Genomic DNA, 11,621 nt, shown 5'->3' on the forward strand with positions numbered 1-11,621 from the left:
TGAAATTTTTAACTATTATCGAAAAATGTGCAAAAGATATTTAAGACATTTAAGGCATGAAGGATGAAATGACCAGCTGTCATCAGATAGTGACAGTAACATCAGCCCCGTACATTTCCAAACCAATGTGAGAGTCTGATTCATGCAAACTGGTGGGTTAACCATAGGCCACCAGTTGCTGATGACGCTGATGAGCTTGTGTGTGTGTGTGTGTGTGTGTGTGTGTGTGTGTGTGTGTGTGTGTAGATTCCTCTAAAATGAGATCACATGGCTGGCAGTCTGAGTCCAGACAGTAGGAAGTGAAAGTGCTACTCCAGCCACAACACAGGTCAGATCTCAAACCCGGTTTTCCACTGTACAGTGCAGTCACTCTTCTCGTTTTACTCACAAAACTACAGGAGATATTTGAAGAGCAAGGACAGAGGATGAGCCTCAGTTATAATGATGTAACAAGGAGACGACAGGAGGAACTAGGAACTGCATGCATTTGTAGTTCAGGACCCAACTCGAGGAATGACAAGAAGCAAGGAAAGTTTCTTAGAATGACCGTCAGTTATGAAAAGAATAATATGTATTATATATATTTTTAAAGTAGTAATCTTCTTATTTGAACTGTGTCAGGCATTACTTAAGTCAGTCCAGTATATTTCTTATTAATGAACTGACCCAGCCTTGTGAAGCAGGCATGTCACTGTATTCCTACAACAACGTTTGAACTGGAGAGAATAATAAAACCCACGTTAAAGTGTTACCAATGTCAGCATTTGTTAAGAAATAAAGTTAAGTTTGTTCTTATTTGTCGAGCGCGATTGTGTTATCAAAATACAAGAACTTGGCGCTGAGCTCACTATTGCATTAGAAGCCCTGATTTTTTTTTTTCAGCAGTTTAATGAACTGAACCCTGGAAGTGTTTTGGGGGGGGGGGGGAAACAAAAGAAACACACTACGGGTTACTCAGTTTGATTTTATTTTGTCATTGTGTCTGACATCAAGGGAGGGAGAGAAGGGCAAACGTGAGGTTTGACAAAGACAGCAGCAGATGTGGAAGTGTGAAAAATAAAACGAAAGCGGGGATAGCTATTTGTGTGCAATGAAGAAAGACATAAAAAACAGCCTCGCACTGAGATAGTTGCTCTAAATGAAATACCTGGAGATTGCATGTTGCTTTGCATTTGCAGGGGTATTCAATTTTAATTAGGGTTTTGGAGACATCTTTTATCAGACTGTCACTAATCTCTCTCTCTTTCTCTCACCCCTTTACCCCCTCTCTCTCTCTCCAACACACACAGACACTCATCCTCTCATCCTAACCTAACCTAACCTAACATTCTGAAATGCAAATACACAGCCACAAGAAAAAAAAATCAAACAAAAAATTAAGATTTTATGGAATACTACAACAATTTGTCTGATGCACACATTATCAAAAAAAGGCAATGAATTGGGGAAAAAACTATTGTCACATTTCATTTTGGAGAAAAAACCATTACCTCTACTTTTTAATTGCATTTTCTTTGGGGCAAAGGTGATAATTAATTTTGCTCAGGGAGGCACACATGAACCCGTAGCAAGAACATACAAAAATGTTAAATAGTGTTCTTGCCTTCAGTCCTGGAATAACTATTTAAATTCTAAGATGGCAACTCTATGAAAGCATATTGTGGGACTGAGAAACAGGCAAGTAATACATCATACTCTGCCCCATTGTTCACAGACAAAAAGCAGCTTTTTTTCCTTAAATTATATCACGATTTGGAATTAAAAGCATAAGAAAATGTTACACAGCATAACTTCCCATCATTTTTTCATATAACTTAGTTTAAATGGATATAATACATTTTATATAAATTTAACTCCACAAATAAAAAACAGGTCTGATGGGGGTTATTACCCATTTTCCTTTGATATTCCCAGGACAATTGGAAAAAATATCATTATTAAATACAAACAAAAACAGCTCTCATCACATTCTAAGGTGCATACTTTTTCAACATGGCCGTTTAAAAAAAGGTAACTTCTGGAGATAAAATGTCCTCTTCCACCCCTGTTTCTATCTGCGTGTGCTGTGGTGGTTAGCCTGTCTCCCTTCTCTTCATTCCTGGCCCTCTTCCATTGTTAGTCACCTTGTTTATTGGCTGGAGCAGCCGTGGCGTACTGGACATCATCTGAAACTACAAACGACAGGATGCAATAAGCTGGAGAATAGCAGCAATCTGAGGAAAGTTCTCCATTCACCAGAGCTCCCTAACTCTCTGTCTTCTTATCCTGGGCAGAAAATAAAAAAATCAATACGGGCTCACAGGGCTTGATAAAAGTGCTGGACAGGGAGAGAAGCAACACTGGATATAGTAAATTAAAGTGATCAAAATTTTCCAGTCGACTCAGCCCACAGCCTACATAAACTAACAACCCTGTCTCCACAACTGTCCGTCATCCTCCTCCACCCACCATCTTCATTCTCGCCTTCAACTTTATTTCAGTCTTTCTATTTCACTGAATTCATTGCTTTTCTCATGTTTTTATTCTTTATTATTATTATTTTTAACTTAGTGACAATATAGTTTCTTTTCAATTTTTCTTGTAAATCTGGGAATTTAAAAAAAAATTTCCCACTTTCTACCGAAGGTAGTGACCTGTCAAAACAACAAATTGTTCCATATGGACATACAATAATTAGCCAGACAAGACTTAAATTGTTCCATCAGTCCCTCGTGCCACTAATGCACTACAAGGATTTGTGTTATTTTCACTGGTCTGGACAAAGGTAAAGGTTGTATATGTAACAATGACTTTATCTCTGTCAAAACACTTAAACCAGCTTCACACAAATTGACATTTTATCCCCTTATAAAGTTGATATGGTGAACATGTTTGCAAAAACGTCCCTATTTACACATCTAACAAACCAAAAGTAACATTAGCCTTAGTTTGGGGTTGCGTAATTGTCAACCCAGCACATGTATGTTAAATATCCACTCTCCTTTTAGCTCTGTTTCAGTCTGCTTTATTCACCATGAGCAAGCTGCTAACTTTGTCCATCAGCTGTTTAATGTTGAGCAGCTGACATACAGTTGGTTTATTGAGCTTTTTTAGCTGAAAACAACAGTCTGCTGCTGGAAACAGGTCTGATGACAGCAGTGAGACTCAACCAAAAAAGTAAAATTGCAACAATGAGCTGAAACATGTTGAAAATGCTGCATAGAGCAGAGGGGGACTATAGTTAGCATGTATCATTACAAGCTCTGCAATTGCAAGAAGTCATTTTTTTTGTCATTAATATAAAATCATTCAATAGTATAACTTTAATTAGACTATGTGTAATGGAAGACTATTACAAGTTGGAAGCCAAGACAACTGGTAGCCGCACTCTCACACCAGAGGTCTTGCTAATGTTAGTGTTCCTCAAAATTAAGCCCATAAATCCTGTTGCCCCCCTCATTAAATTTTGTGTGTTGCATTCCCATCCTCTCCTCCTTGAAAAGAAAAAAAAGGTTACATTTTTTTATTCAGTCTACCTTCCCACCTGAAGCGCACTTCCGTAGCTTCATATTTTTCTTTAGTGTCGGAAAGCAGTACAGCTGATTTTCCATCAAGAAGTGCGTCCGACCACACATACACTAATTTAATTACAGTAATGCCAACTGCAGCTGACTCACTGTGTGAACACACCCCATGCCAGCCCTGCACAGGGCCCCCTTGGCACCTAGTCCACCTAACAGTAAGAAGGGATTAATAAGGATTGGCCAATCCAGTCCAGTCTCATGGTGTGTGAGCTTTACCACAGAGTTAAGCTCATATGCCAGCTCAACACTAATAACCACAACTTGATGGTTGTGCTGTACTGAGTGAGTAAACGCTTCCTTGCCTTATCACCACCTTCTTTTTATATCAAGGTTATGACATTATCTTATTATTTCTGGGGATTTCCACTGAAATTTACCGACATCTTTCACAAAATTTCATCTTTACTCTGCATCATTGTTACTCTATATTGTTGGTAGGTGGAACATCAACTACATCTACATCTGTCTTCCTGTCCGTGCCAATGTGACAGTGTGTGTGTCAGGGATCAGATTAAAAGAAACATCAACCGCTGAGGCCAGCGCTTGCCCTGTCCTAATATCCTGTTGACCCAGGTTAGACAGCAGACAGCCTTGAAACACTTAGATCCAGCTGTAACCCTGAGTATCACGCACATGTCCCACTAGCTAGACTTTCCAGGGACCAGGGACCCACCATGGCCTTCAGCCAACGGCCTGCACAGTCCTTCAGTCTCTTCTAAAATCATGTGTATGGTGCAACATAATACTAATGTAAAAAACACATTAGAAATAGTGTGGGACGAGGTTTCCGGATTTTTATTTATTTATTTTTATCTAAGAAGGACCTGTGGAAAGATGCAAGTCAACAGATTACAAGTCAAATGCACTGGTTCAAAGGAGGATTAAGACAGAATCCTGTTGATCAATGTGTCTTATTAATCTTGTGTTAGCCATGAGGATCCTGATGGTCAAACTCTGCCTCTCTGTTTCTATATTTATCTATTTTAATCTCTTTATAAAGCAAAAGGATTCCAATTACAAATGCCACAAGAGTAAATCCAATTGAAAAGCAGTTGGCAGTCCCGTGTTCAACACTTAAAACCTTAAGAAAAGATTACAGAGTGGCCATCGCGTGCATATTTGAGATGCAGTGGCTAAAATGCATCATTATGAAAGTCACTATAAAGTCACTGTCACAGTTGCACAACAGTCAATTATTTGGTCTTCACTGTATGCTGCAGAGAAGTTCAAGGAATCAACTATAAACCCACCAAAGCTGAGACGCAGCACATGTCAGAAACCTGTAACCATGCAGGAGTGTGAAGATTAGGATTACTACTTTTAGGATTAAGACAAAAAGCAAGTACACTACACTATATTGTGTTACACTGTCTCATAAACCTACAACAGTTTAGACATCACAGATATATTCCAAGATCTCTCTTCAAGATTAGTATGAGCTTTTTTTTTTGCTTTTTTTTTTCCAACGCATTATGTTAGTCCATAATCTTCTGTATGCACGGTTAGCAGCAGGTGCTACTGAAGCTTAGCTTATCCCTACAAAGCATGATCGATGAGTACATCACCATGTAAACACACACATTCATACCTCCCCTGCGCACTGCACACACACAAACACACACCAAGCTTGATTTTGAAGGGTCCTTAATCACAACTAAGCAATTGACTGATCAATGACAGATATGAGGAACAACTGTGGAATGCTAAGAGGACTGCATTCGCTTTTATCAGTTCCTTTATTTTAGCTCCATTTTTATCACAGATTATATTTCTCTCAGTGTTAACAGGCTCCAAGCTCCGCCGAGGTATTAATTAAAATCTAAATACTAAATATTGATTGATATGTTATCAGGGCATAGCAGTTGGTCCGCAGGCTATTGATCCAGTCCGTGATTTATTATCATATTTAAGAAAAATCATTTTGCGTGATTATACGAGGTAATGGAGTTTTGGGGTGCAATTCTTTTTTTCCTTTTTTTCCTTTGTATCACCTTTGTTATGTGGAAGGTAGAGCAGATTTCTCAATTGCATTCGGAGATCACTGATATCCTTGGTACTGCACCCCCCTCGAGCACCCACCCCCCCCCCCCCCAGCCCTGCCTTGCCCGTGTGGGGGCTAAAGCTTGTATAAGAGAACGATCCCAACTCTTGTCATTGGGAATAATGGGTATTGGGATTACCTCTTTAATCACAACAAAGATTAACAGATGGTATGAGAACAGTTATTAGCAAACATCTTGCACTCATCAAATCAATACGATGATTTGTAATCAGGCTGTCGGTGCAAGTGAAAAGGGAGCCGGGGCCGTTCCCAGTGAAAGACCCTGGCAATCAGAGGCTACTGTGTAGCAATTACCTCTCCACAAAATAGGTGTTCTTCCTCCACTGGCTGGCAGTCCTCCAAAACACAAGCCAGACTGATAGCAACATAGGGCATTAACACGGCAAAACACAAAACACTGCATGGGTAACCTTGTATTTGATCAGGTGTTAGGTTGCTCCGAGATTTCATTTCACTTTGTGCCTTTTAATTTGGTGGATCTCGCCGTGTACTTGAGGGAAAAAATCTAAATGTTTACACATGCTGTCTCTCACTACAAAAGACTGTATAGCTCATTAGCGGGTTACCATAAATAAGTCAGAGTAGGGACAAAGAAGGAAGAGCATAGAAACTATACAGAGGAGGGTTCCCTGTGCAAATATTTCTCCCTGGAGACGGAAACAGAGAGAGAAAGGGAGAAAGGCTGAAAGACTGCAGACATGCTGGTGTATCCAGCACTGTACATGGAAGAACATAAAATCTGTGTATAGCTAAAGCTAACACCTCCCCATAGTGATCAAGCCCTTTGTTTCTTCCTCTTCAAAAGCTTTATTACTCACATAAGCAATTCTGTTCTTACAATACTTTATCCTGGCAATTCTTCACACACATGCTCACAGACCTTTCTGTACCTTTAAGAATCGGAAAAAAAAAAGTTGTCAGTGAATTTTTAAGTTTGTTTCAAACTTTGTCACTTCTTTTCTCGGCATTTATTATTTCATTATTACAATTCGTATTTTCTTTTACTGGTTTATTCATTTTGTTCAAGACAAAAACAGGAAAAGCAGGTCTAAAAAAATTTTTTTCCCTCACTTAGGGGCAACACACTACTATTTTTACACCATCTCTGCATCATTACTAGTTCCAGTTCAGTTTGAATCTTTGAATGTTTTTATAGTCTTTTGCAATCGACCTCTTCGTGTTCGTGTTGTATATACTGCTGTGGTGGGAACAGTCAGATCAAACGGATGCTCTAGAAGATAGCGTGGACAGAAAGGAGGTCGCCATTTCAGAAGCAAACAGTGTAGAAACACACATTTCTGACCTTAGCAAGATCGCGCATTTGTTAAAACCTGGCTGGCTTAAAATGTCTGAGGAACCTTGTGAATGTTGAATATAATTCTCTTAATCTTTTGTTTTCAATCTTTTCTCAAATGGTGTCAAACACACACACTTGCGCAGGCATGCACTTATGTCCCTCTGCTTGCACACACACTCTCTAATGGCAGTCTAATCACTACAAAGGACACGTAACAGTGGCTGCTTAACCTACATTCACCAGTATGCTAACTTCTCAAAGCTTTGGATCGTAATGCAACATACGCAATCTATCTATGTCCCCTGCTCTTGACACACATACGGAAATGGACGTACACCTCTGCACTGTCAGCAAGACAGTGTAGATACACACTTACCAGGATTAAGCAAGGCAAATGGTGCCAAAACAATGACATTATGAAGTAACTGATGCTGTTTAAAAATTCAAAGGCTTCTATTGAACAGACAATGTGGCACACATATCACTGGGCCACAGATCCCTGCAGCCCACTGGTCTGGCGCTGGCTGCTCTCAGGCACATGCACAGTCTCTCTCTCTCTCTCTCTCTCTCTCTCTCTCTCTCTCTCTACCCTGCTTTCTGCAACACATCAGGAGCACTACACATCCATGCAAATACAGGAAAGCTTCTCTAACACACAGTTACGCTGACAGAGACGACCACGGCACAGTTGTAAACCAAAAATTGCTCTTAGGCACATTTGACCTGTTTTTGCTACTAAGACATGTAATATAACACAGAGAGGCAAACACGTGTACACAAAGAGGAACCAAAAAAATCACCTCACTGCAGCCGGAGACACATAAGCACCCCTCCCCTCGCACCCGCGCACATACACGCACGCACACCCACAGTCACTTGTCGAGTGGCTAATATCTTTCCAAGGTCAAACCTGACAAGGAATTCCAATGAGATTAAGTGTCATCAGTGCAGCTTTAGCCCTTTTCTGCTCATTGTTCTTGGAAATGGCATTAGAGCCACAGATGACCAAGGCCCTCGGTGCAGTAAAACCTCGTCCCTTCCTGTTTGGTGGGCCAAGTTGATATGTGAGATATTTGAAACAAGGGTCTCCAATCAAAAAATGAAAATGTAATAATAACTTATATTTTAAATCAAGGAGGGTCAGGCCAGAGTGTTAGTCTGAAAGTGTTGGGGTTTTATTAAAAATCAAATATCATTTATTCACTTCTGACAGTGACAGCATTTAATTTGATCTTCCTTTAGTTGTTTAATTTTTTTATCAGTTAATCCTTTATTTCTTACATTCATGAATTTATCTGCTACAGATTAAGCAGGTTTTCCTTAATGCAAAAGCTGACAAAGCTAAAACAGCTTCAGTATTATGGGACTGAGTTATCAATTGTAAGGTTCCAGCAAAGAAAAAAAATTGGATTATAAAAGCAATAACAAGAGTTTAAATTTTGATGGCTTGTATAAATTGTAAATATGCTCGCTTTTACTGTACATCACGTTTGCTTTCATCACATGTATGCAGATCTCCACACATTTCCCTTCATATGGCAGTGTTTCAGCCTGGCAGATAATCTGAGTAAGTTTTGTTTGTAGAGTCTTCTCGCAAAGCACCAGCCTTGTCAGTGTGTCAGCCAGCATTTGGTGCGCTGCCTTTCACACTGAATTTGACACATAGTCCTTTGGTGGCAGCAATGAGCATTTTGTCATCTCCTCTCGAGTGCCAACTCGATGTCCAATTACACCCCAGCTACTAATTTAATTACAGTAGCAGAAGAAATGGGTTGATTCAATTCATTTCAATTAAGCCTGATTGGACCAGTCAGATCAAATTTCACTCATCTCAGGTACAAGCTGCCTGTCACATTTTATCTCAGCCTGCCTCATTTGGAGCGAGATAAGCAGGTCATGATATGATAACCGAAAATTTATGCTCGAGTTCCCTGATGCCTGATGTAAAAACAGTTCACGGATCAGACGGATTCAAATGCCTCTTAATCTCTGACTCTGTGATAAATGTGAGAGTGAAACACTCCACTTTCAGGGCAGGATCACAGTCAGTTGCTGCTCAGTAGAGCCCCTGCTACAATAGTCATTATTTATGCATGATGTCCACGATTATGTATCAAATTGTGTGTGCATGTGTGTGTGTGAGTGTTTTACATATCCAACTAATGGATGAGTGGTGTGGAGCAAAGCTAGAAAACATGTCAAAAAAAAAAAAAAAACACTCTTTCATCATGTCATTCAGACAAGCAGCTGCTGTTGTTTCACTCAGAGTGGCTTCCTCCTGCCTCCTGGTTTTACCACCACCTCACTGAAAGGACCCTTAACCTAAGACACAACAAACAGCACAAGCCTATATTGTCTTCATAACTCTAGTGATCCTATTTCAAATTTTAATAGAGTGTTTTCTTGTATCAAAATCAATTCTTGTACCCAAAGTCACAGCAGAATAATCCAGGAATATTATAATGACAGTCTCACACGAGATCATGAAAAAATATGTGCTCTCCCTAAAGTCACACTTCCCAGCACTGAAATGACCTTAAGACACAAACCTGACAAGTAACACATGCCACCATAATATTTATAAAAAATAATAATAATAGTAAAATAAAATTGTAAAGAATTGTAAGAGAAAAATAATTATATGTAATACATTAGGACAAAGTCTCAAAGTCACTGAAAGGATACAGAGAATTATGAAAGAAATATTATAATGATTGATTATCACAGCATAAAAAAGCACGTCTGCGTTTAAGTCACCATTAAGTACCACTGACACACTGTAAGCCTCAACAGGAACCTTTGATGAATAGTACTGTGGTGCTATAAGGGATAATAATAATAAAATCCAAGTTATAGGTCACTTAAAAGTCGACAATTATGCTTATTAGTCTCAAATGAAAAAAAAAAGAATATTCAATTAATTGCATAGAAATATTAAAAGGTATCAGTACTGCAATAGACACAGTATGAGCATTTGGGATATTCTAAAGCCACAGACAGGAGATAAAACAATGCCAATATGTACTAATACGTCCAATATAAACCCAATAATGAGTTTTAGAATCTTACTACGCGACTTTACAAGAATATTTTAGGAACACTGCGGTTTATTTTCACTTCTACAATCTTTCAATAGCAGGAAAAAAGTTCCATCTCGTCTCTGATTGGTGCAGATCAAATCCTCAGCGGTATGCCATAAGCTGCCATAGGCTGCTACAGTAGCCTGCGGTGTGTGTAAATGCGTCTTGGCACCAGTTGCGGCGGCGCAAAGACGTCTGATTGGACACTGAGGCAAGGGACGCAATATTTCAGACTGCGCTACTTCAGCGGTCTAATCACATGGTTTACAATCTAAGCGACATATATAAAATGCCGCGTTTAGATCTCCCTATTTAAAGATATCTAATGGATAACTTTTAAAGGCGGCGCACCTCTTATTTTACAGTGACGCGCAGAGACAGAATAATAATAATAATAATAACAATAATAACAGCAATCACTTCTAACTGCGAGCGTCTTTTACCTCTTGGTGTCTTCCTCACGGTCCGGCCTCCCTTCACCGTATCCGCAGTGAAAGACAGATAAGCTCTCGGCAGACTGCAGAGTGTGAGAGAGGAGGAGAGGAGTTCTCACAGAAGTCAAGCCGAAGCAGTTTATGATACAGAGAGGGGCCAGTATAGAAGCCAAGTAGCCCTTTTCTTACCTTGCGACACAGATCCAGAGGGGGTAAAATGGGTAAAAATGGTTGTTTGGGTGATTATACGTTTCTTCTCTCCCACCCTCCCTCCTTCCTCCCTCTATCCCTGGTAACCCCCCCTCACCCTCACCCCCCCTCCCCACCCGCCTCTTCCACCAGCAGTGCTCTCCCCTCTCTCGGTGAATAGAGAGAGCGGCCCCGTTGTAATAGCCTCTATGGGGCTCCAGCTATGCAGCAGAACAGCCCGTCCTTTAAGGTTAAAAGACGCCTCCGAGGCGCATCCGGTTTCAGCTGTATCATAAAACAAACACGCATTATGTTTTTTTTTTTTTTAACTTTCCTTCTCCAGTCAATTAAATGACTATCAATTTGGCCTTATATGGCATTCAGCTTTTCCAAATTCATAGGCATTCGGACACTTCCACAGAGATGCAGACCTTTTTTGTTTTTAACCCTCTCATATCAATTGTAGAAAATGATGTGATGTGTTTGGAGGCAGGTTGTGTTTAGTCTAAATTGAGACAGGATCAAAAATTTTCACACCAAATTAATTATTTTCCCAGAGGTCCAAGCTGTCTGGCAATCCTGATCTCACTGGATCTTCCTCTTTCACTCCCTCCCTCCCTCTCTCTCTCTCTCTCTCCCTCTCTCTCTCTCCCTCTCTCTCTCTCTCTGTGTGCGTGTGTGTGTGTGTGTGTGTGTGTGTGTGGTGTATACCGGATTAAATGGCACCTCGTCTTAAATGGCACCTTGCCTCGTTTCCCCTCTCCTTTCATCATCAGCAAAATAAAGATTAGGCCTACAGAGGAGATTGTAAAGGCTCGTCTTTAGAAGCGCGCGGATCTTCATTCCTCCGCCTTTGTGATGATATTGATGATGATGATGGCCAAGTGGACAGTTTGATTTTTGTGTGGCGAGCTAGTTATAAAGAATCAATATTATATCAAGGGGGTAACTTTGGTGATAAAGGACTTCAGCCACTCTGGCTATTCATCATAAGTC

General features: G+C 40.0%; 1 long non-coding RNA gene across 1 annotated transcript; it reads right to left on the reverse strand.

Annotated features, from left to right (window-relative positions):
• Positions 1-1,352: 1,352 nt before the first annotated feature.
• LOC121186301 lies at positions 1,353-10,701 on the reverse strand. Its single transcript, XR_005894435.1, has 3 exons — positions 10,626-10,701; positions 10,446-10,519; positions 1,353-2,171 (listed from the first exon to the last, which is right to left on the reverse strand). It is a non-coding gene; the product is annotated as an uncharacterized LOC121186301 (long non-coding RNA).
• Positions 10,702-11,621: the final 920 nt, after the last annotated feature.

This window comes from Toxotes jaculatrix, chromosome 8, assembly GCF_017976425.1.
Source record: "Toxotes jaculatrix isolate fToxJac2 chromosome 8, fToxJac2.pri, whole genome shotgun sequence".
NCBI lineage: Eukaryota > Metazoa > Chordata > Actinopteri > Toxotidae > Toxotes > Toxotes jaculatrix.